This window comes from Muscardinus avellanarius (genome assembly GCF_963383645.1).
Source record: "Muscardinus avellanarius genome assembly, chromosome: 12".
Lineage (NCBI taxonomy): Eukaryota > Metazoa > Chordata > Mammalia > Rodentia > Gliridae > Muscardinus > Muscardinus avellanarius.
In genome coordinates this window covers 93,900,133-93,907,969 of record NC_137798.1, presented here as the reverse complement: position 1 = coordinate 93,907,969, position 7,837 = coordinate 93,900,133, and the positions used below count along the sequence as shown (strand labels likewise).

The following is a 7,837-nucleotide window of genomic DNA, read 5'->3' as shown; positions in this document are numbered from 1 at the left end:
ATATTCAAACTATAGAAAACAAAAAACAAAGGAAAAATCTTGGAGCCAGCTGGAAGAAAGAGAACATTATAGTCACAGGAACCAGATAAGAATTATAGCAGAGTTCTCATCAGAAACTATCCAAATCAGCAAACATCTTTAAAGTGCACGTTCGAGACCAGCCTCAGCATGTAGTAGGCTCTTATCAACCTAGTGAGATCTTGTTTAAATAAAAACAGGAGCCGGGCGTGGTGGCGCACACTTGTAATCCCAGCATTTGGGAGGCTGAGACTGGAGGATCGCGGTTCACGGACAGCCTCAACTTAGTGAGGCCCTCTGCAACTCAGTGAGACCCGGTTTCAAAAAAAAAAAAAAAAAAAAAAGAATAAAAAATAGGGCAGGGGGTGTAGGTCGGAGGACAAATGCCCCTGGGTTCCATCCCCAGACCCACAAAATAAATAAATAAATAAATAAATAAATAAATAGATAAATGGATAAATACAGAACTGGCTGGCGCTGGGTGACTTTGAGCGCAGCAGTGCCTCAAGGTGGCGGAAGTATTGTGTGGTTGGCGGAGAAGTTGGTCATGGGGAGTTACCACGGCCTGCGCCTGGCGGCGGGAAATTGTTTTAGGTTGTATAAAAGTGACGCTGGATCTTCCGGGAAGATGGCGACCGAGAAAAGCGGGGCTTAAGAGTCTCGCTAACAACCAATCTCCATTACCACAAAAAGAGCGCCTTTCATAGCCAGAAAACACCATCACCAGAAAAACAAAAAAACCCACCAGGCTCCAGAGAGAAAGCGGACTGAGAACAGAGCTCAGGGCCACAGAGGAGACACACGCGCCCGAGGACACGGCAGCAGCGCCATACTGCCGGCGGCAGCGGCGAACTCAACGGACGGCTACAGCAAGCCAGGAGAGTCGCTGCGGAACAGCCAGGCGGGATCTTTCGGCGCAGACAGCATTTAAAGCTCCCAGTGGCTGAGCTCAGCACACGCTGCAGGGATTCAGAGTGGAAATCAAAACCAGAGAAGAAAAAATACACCAGCCTCATGGCCGAGGGCGTGGCAGAGGCGCCATATTGCCACCGGCGGCGGCAGCAGCAGTGAATTCACCGAGTCCAGTACAGCTACATCTGCGTACTCAAGAACAGTGAGTCAAATTGCGGGCCACAGAGGAGAAATCGCAGTATTGGGCCTCCTGGGACTTGACCCAGTGAGGAAGTGGTGGTGGCAGAGATATCACACCATAGGAGAACGTGCAACCTGGCACACCCCATAGTTTAAAGCAGCCTCTATCGACTCCCTGGGTCGGAGACTCTGTGATACAACCCAGTAAAGGAGTAGTGGGGTCTGAGATAATACAGACTCGAGATCCAGAGCACCTTAAGTGAAGCCATAGTGACCCAAGGGAAGAACCCAGAGAAGGCACAAACCTCCGAAATCATGGGAAAGAGGAATAACACTGGAGTAATGAATGTGCACAACCCCACAACATCAGAACCTGATAAAACAGAAAATCAGAGATTTCTAGAAGATCAAATCAGGAAAATAACTGTAGAAATAATAGAGGTGCTTCGAAAAGAACTCAGAGAGAGCCAAAAAGAGATAAAGGATGCAATTAATGAAGTAAAGGCCTCAATTCAAAGCAAAAACAACCGATTAGACCACATGGAGAACAGAATCTCACTCTTAGAAGATGAGCAATCCAAAAATGAATGCATAGTTTCTAATCTAGAAAAAGATATCCAACAGCAGGAATCTGACATTGAAGAAATATGGGCACATCTTAAGAGAGCTAACCTAAGAATAATTGGAATAGAGGAGGGAAAAGAAAGTGATACCAAAGGGATCAACAATCTCTTCAAGGAAGTAATAGCAGAAAATTTTCCAAATATAGAGCAAGAGGTTGATACACAGATCCAGGAAACTTATAGAACTCCCTTTAGACAGGATCGGAGAAGAGGATCCCCACGCCATATAATTGTCAAAATGACCAATGTGGAAGCCAAGCAGAGAATCTTAAAGGCAACAAAAACAAAGGGCCAAGTGACATTCGGAGGCAAACCAATTAGAATCACTCCAGACTTCCCAAACCAAGTCATGAGAGCCAGAAGGGCTTGGAGTAACATATTCCAAACTCTGAAAGAAAACAACTTCCAGCCAAAAATTTCCTATCCAGCAAAACTTTCTATCAAATTAGATGGAGAAATAAGAAGCTTCCATGACAAACAGACACTGAAGGAATTTATGTCTTCAAAACCAGTGCTAGAGAAAATACCCAAAGAGATTAACTACAAAGAAGAAATAGGTAACACTCACCAGAACCAGAGAAACAAGAGTTTCCATCCAACAGACAACTAAGATTGGTTATCTGTGGAGATTCATTATTTATGTTAGTCTTTTACCTATCTCTAAGTTGTATTGTTTGCCTTTATTGTTAATTTTTAGGATTTCTAGTTGGAATATTAATATACCTTCAGATATAGCATTTGGAAATATTTTATCCAATTCTATTAGTAACTTTTAACTCTGTTTACATTGTCTTTGGATATACAATATTTTCTTTTATTTTTTAGGGAGTTTGTATATTCTTCTGTTGCCTGTGCCATTGAAATCATATCCAAGAAATCACTGCCAATTTCAATGTTGTGAGGTTTTATGACCCAGATTTTCTCCTAAAAGTTTATAGTCTTAAGATTTATATTTAGGTCTTTTATCTATTTTGAGTTAATACTTGTATATGGGATTAGGTAAAGGTCCAATTTTATTCTTTTCCATGTAATTATTATTTTTCAACAATATTTAGTTAAAAGATTATTATTTCCACCACCAAATGTTCGTGGAAACCTTGTCAAAAATAACTTGACAATATAGGGAAGAATTTAGCTCTAGGCTTGTATTTAACTCCAATGGTCTATATATCTGCCTTTAGAACAGTACTACACTGTTTCAATTATTGTAGCTTTATATGGTTTGAAATCAGAAAATATATATCTGCTAGCTTTGTTCTTTTTCAAGATCGTTTTGGGTATCTAGAATTCATATTCCATATTAGGATAGATTTTTTTCTGAAAAATAAATATATAAATATATGATAGTTTCACCTAAAAAAACAGAAAAAAATATGCTCTAGTAAGAAAGAAAGCAAAAAGAAATATTGAAATGCTATCTTTAAATCATCAAACGCTTGGTATCAGACAAATGAAACTGTTATGTGAGATTATCATTTTTAATTTTGGATAAATTGCTATAATACTAGATGTCAACCACTAAGCCAAGCATGGGAAGGAGGGATGGGGAGAGAATGGGGTGGGGATCGGGTGGGGGCTGACTGGGCGATGTGTGCATGTATGTCTACAAAAGTTTGTATCCCACTATGATGTATGAATACAGTGCACCAATAAAATAAAATTAAAAAAAAAGTGACGCTGCCTCATCTCTAAGGTTTACCATAAACTCTGATTAGAAGAGAATAAATGGATTTTGCACTAGTCCCAAACCTCCACCCCAGACATACAGCCACAGAGTGCCATTACACAAACCCACGGATTGGGAGAGGAAGATCCTGGTATGGTCAGGTCGCTTCAAAACGGAAAACGAAGTCCCAGAGACTGTCTCGTTTGAGATACTTGATGCCGCAAAGAACAAGATCCGGGTGAAGATCAGCTATACAACGATTGCCCTGACAGTGGTGGGATGGATCCTGGTGGTTTCTGAGGGCAAGAAGGCTGCAAAGACATGAGTCTTTAACAAGCATGAACTTAGAAAAGAAAGCTCGTCTGAGAGAAGAAGCTATGAAGGCCAAAATGGAGTAGCAGAAATATCCATGCCAGCTGGAGTTTGAAAATCCAGGAATAATATTGCAGCAAGTTGCGACCCTGCATTAAAAAGAGGACTGAGGGTGTAGCTCAGAGGTAGAATGTCCTTGGGTTCAATCCCCAGTACATACATGCATGCATGCATGCTTAAGTAAATAAAGACATTTTTTTTGTGGTACTGGGGATTGAACCCAGGGGCATTCTACCTCTGAGCTATACCCTCAATCCTATTTTTTATTCTTTATTTTGAAACCAGGCCTCACTAAGTAGCTGAGACTGGTCATGAACATATGATCCTTCTGTCTCAGCCTCCCAAGTATTGGAATTACAAGTGCGTACCACCATGCCCAGCAAAAAGTGCCAATTCTGTCAAATTTTGTATCCATCAAAAATATCTCTCAAAAATGAAGGAGAAACAAGGACTTTTCTCAGACAAACAGAAACTGAAGAAATTCATTGCTAGCAAATCTTCCCTACAAGTGTTAAAGTTTCTTCATATTTTAAAACAGAGTGGGGGAGGGAGGAAAAACTCCTTCAGACAGGAGAATTGTAATTAATAAACATAAAGGAAGTTAGAAAAACAGAGAATTATAATTGGAACCTCACAGTAAATAATTTCAAACCTTATTCTCAAACCACTGTCAAAGAGAATCTCGGTTAATTCATACATAAATTATTCATTATTAAAAGCCGGGTGCAGTGGTACACACCTGTAATCCCAGTTCTGGGAGGCCAAAAAGGATTGTAGGTTCAAGGCCAGCCTCAACAATTTAGGTCCTATTTCAAAATAAAAAAATAAAAGGGGCTGTGGTTGTAGCTCAAAGGTAGAATGCCCCTAGGTTAAATCCCCAGTGCCAATATGTAATAATAGTAATAATAATATCATCATGAATTATCACTCTAATTTCAGAAAAGCTTAAAGGTAGTTTGAAAATGAGTGCCTGCCTTCACAATGTGGTAGTTATGAAGGTCAAGATATTACAAGCATGAATGACTAAGCCTTATAATCCCAAGGTGCTGGCAAGATGTGAGATAATGACATTTTACCATGTCAAATGGCTTGATTCAGCTCACACCAAAATGGCTGTACTCTGAAAGACATCAAAGCCCTAGAGTTTTCTGGCTTGGTGTGAAACTGTCACCAAGAGCAACATGTCTTAATAATTGGGAAGAACCATTCTGGAGGCCCAGCATGGTGAGTCCTGGGTGTCAGCACCAGATGAAGGCACTGTCTTTCCCTGTTGGATGTAGTCATCTCCGCCATCATAATCCCAGCACGTGACCCACAATGCCTACTCCTGTGCACCTCCTAGGAGTCCCCAAGCCTTCCCTGAGCATCGCCTCATTTGATTCTCTAAATAATTTTGTGATGAAGTCAGCATTAACCGTTCCACCTCAGAGATGCAAAGGGCCTGGGGCTCTGTGAACTGAACAGGTTTGCTGACCAGTCCCATGAGCCAGGAACCGTTCTTCACCACCCAGCTGGCCTGAGCTCAGCAACCGGGCTGAACAGTTATTTGTATGTTGTTGCCTCCCGTGGGGGTGTGTAGCGATGATCTGGGAGGAGCCTGGGATGATCCTAAGGGCCCCTAGTTGGGGATTGATCTCCAATCACTCGGTAAGAAACTTTTCCAGTTTTCTGCCCGTCAAGTTGGTAACATCATAGAGAGTCTCTGTTTGGTGCTGGTAAATCTTTACCACACTCCCTACACTTGCTAAGCTCTGTTTTTTTTTTTTCTTTTAACAATTTTTTTTATTGAACACAAATAGTTTACATTTAAACTATATTTGGTGCCCTCTCCCCCCTGCCCCCGTTTTCCCTTCCCCCCTCCCACCAATGGTTGTCCAGGGTAACCATGTCATATTCATAATTTTACACATATTCAGATGTAGACCCTCATTAATCAAGATCAGCCTTCCTCCTCTCCTATCTTTCCATTCAAACTTTGCAATGGAATTCTATTCAGCCATAAAGAAGAACAAAATTATATCATTTGCAAGAAGACGGAAAGCCCTGGAGAACATTATGTTAAGTGAGATCAGCCAAACACAGAAGGAGAAGGTACATATGTTTCCTCTAACATGCCCAAACTAGGAAACACAGAGGATACCAGTGGGACTCCAGATAATGGAGGGGAAATATCAGCAAAGCTCTGTTTTTAACAAGATAAAAGGCCTCCGGCTTAGCGTCTTTGCTAGGATATAAGATCTGGCTAGAATTTAGCGACATAGTTTGATCTTCATTATACTGGTTTTTGAGTTACTCTAGTTTCTATGTATAGCGGGGGATAATGTGACTTCCATTTAATGTGACTAAATGTCTTCTAAAAAAATTAATTAAAAATGGAGGAGCATAGGGAATATGTGAACTGGGGCCAAAAACAACCAGAGAAAATAACAGTAAATGTTCTTACTGTAGAGATGACGTCAGGGCCCCTATGGAAAGTGACAACCATGATGCTCATGACCCAAGAAAATGCGCACGTGTGCAGGGCTGCGACGGGTCCCATCCCTGTGTGCGCCTGTAACAGTGTCAGGGACCTGTGGGCTCCGGGTTTTGAATGACTCCTTTGGTTTCTACTGCTTAGAAATGTCCTTGGCGACCGATTCATGCCTAAGAGTAACTGGAGAGAGACCTGCCTAAAGAGTCCTGGTTTTGCTTTTTTATTTTTGCATAGGCCACTTCCATTCTTCCGGCCACCCATCCGATTCTTCTTTCCTTCCATTCATTCATTCACCCCTTCATTCGTCCTGAAGTTCTGGGCTTTTCTCCATCCACTGGTTCTCAAATGTTTCCACCAGGGAGTTTCCAAACACAGAGGAGAGATTTAGCCTCTGAGACCCCCCAAGAGGACATTCTGAAAGCTCAAGTTCGATTTAAAAAATTTAGCTTAAAAGTATCTGGCCATTTTGGATCCTACTTCTAAAAAGCCATGTGCCTTGATGTAATAACTCAGCAATATCCTTTCCTAAGCCGGCCCTCTCAGAAGAGGAGCCTTGTTTATCCTGATGCATCTTGGCCTCCTGGGACATCGCCAAGGTCTCCAGGGACCCACACTGGAGCTGCAAGGGCCCGCTGTATGCCCGTCCCTGGGCAAGAAGTATGGAGGCCAAGAAGCCCCTACACCCCAGGACCCAGCTGCTCTCTGCACAAACCCAGGGGCAGCTGGGTTTGTGGGCAGATTCCTAACCAGCCGTCGGCAGCCGCTCCAGGGCACTTCCCTTTTTAGAGTGATGTAGGTATTTGGCTAGGATCTCTGATGTGAGAGCAGCCAGTTTCAGAAGGTCCAGGGTTGTGTTTTCTCTCAGATGTGGAAGCTAGAGAGAAAATAGGAAACAGGACGGACTTGAGATGGATGAGGAGAGATTCCAGAAGAGCGACAGGGGATCGCAGGAGGGAGTCTGGTGAGGGGGAAGAGAAGGCTTGAGTGAGGAAACAGTTCAAATTGGGTTACGTCCACACATGAAGGTGTCACTGCCAATCTCATTAACATGGGCGGGGAAGAAGAGGAGGGAGCGGGCGGGATAAGGAGCGATGTGTGCCTGCATGTTTGTAGCGCTTTGAACCTCATTAGGATGTATAATTACAATGCACTGATAAAGGTATTTTTTTTAATTAAAAATGATCTCTGACTTTGGGGCCAGCGTTTGCAGTTGAAAGCCAGTGTCAGGGCTCATCAGACTTCTGCTGTTGGACACTTCTGGGATTGTAAAAAACACATTTGGGTCTGCAAGCTGGAAGGAAAAGCAAGTCCAGCTACAGAGGGAGGGAGGGCTTGCAGGCTGTGTGCAGTGAGAACTGCTCATCCCCTGCTCATCCCAGGATAAGTGAGAAGTGCTCATGCCCAGGCGGCTTGCATTCCCTCCCCAGCTCTATGCCATCGAGCACTAAGACATGGACGAGGAGCAATCGCTCATGTGTCCTTGGGCTGAAAGCCAAGAGGTGGTTCCCAAGGCCCCAGCTCCCCTGCTCTCCGTCCAACCCCTCTGTTTCACTAGGCTTTGGCTTTTGGCTTTGTTCTCTTTATGGGCCCATC

The 7,837-nt window shown here is 43.0% G+C and overlaps 1 pseudogene across 1 annotated transcript; it reads left to right on the top strand.

Moving 5' to 3' along the window:
• The first annotated feature begins 565 nt into the window (after positions 1-565).
• Positions 566-3,797, top strand: LOC308271184 (protein FAM162A-like; annotated as a pseudogene). Its single transcript has 2 exons — positions 566-623; positions 3,405-3,797. The product of its transcript is annotated as a protein FAM162A-like (transcript).
• Positions 3,798-7,837: the final 4,040 nt, after the last annotated feature.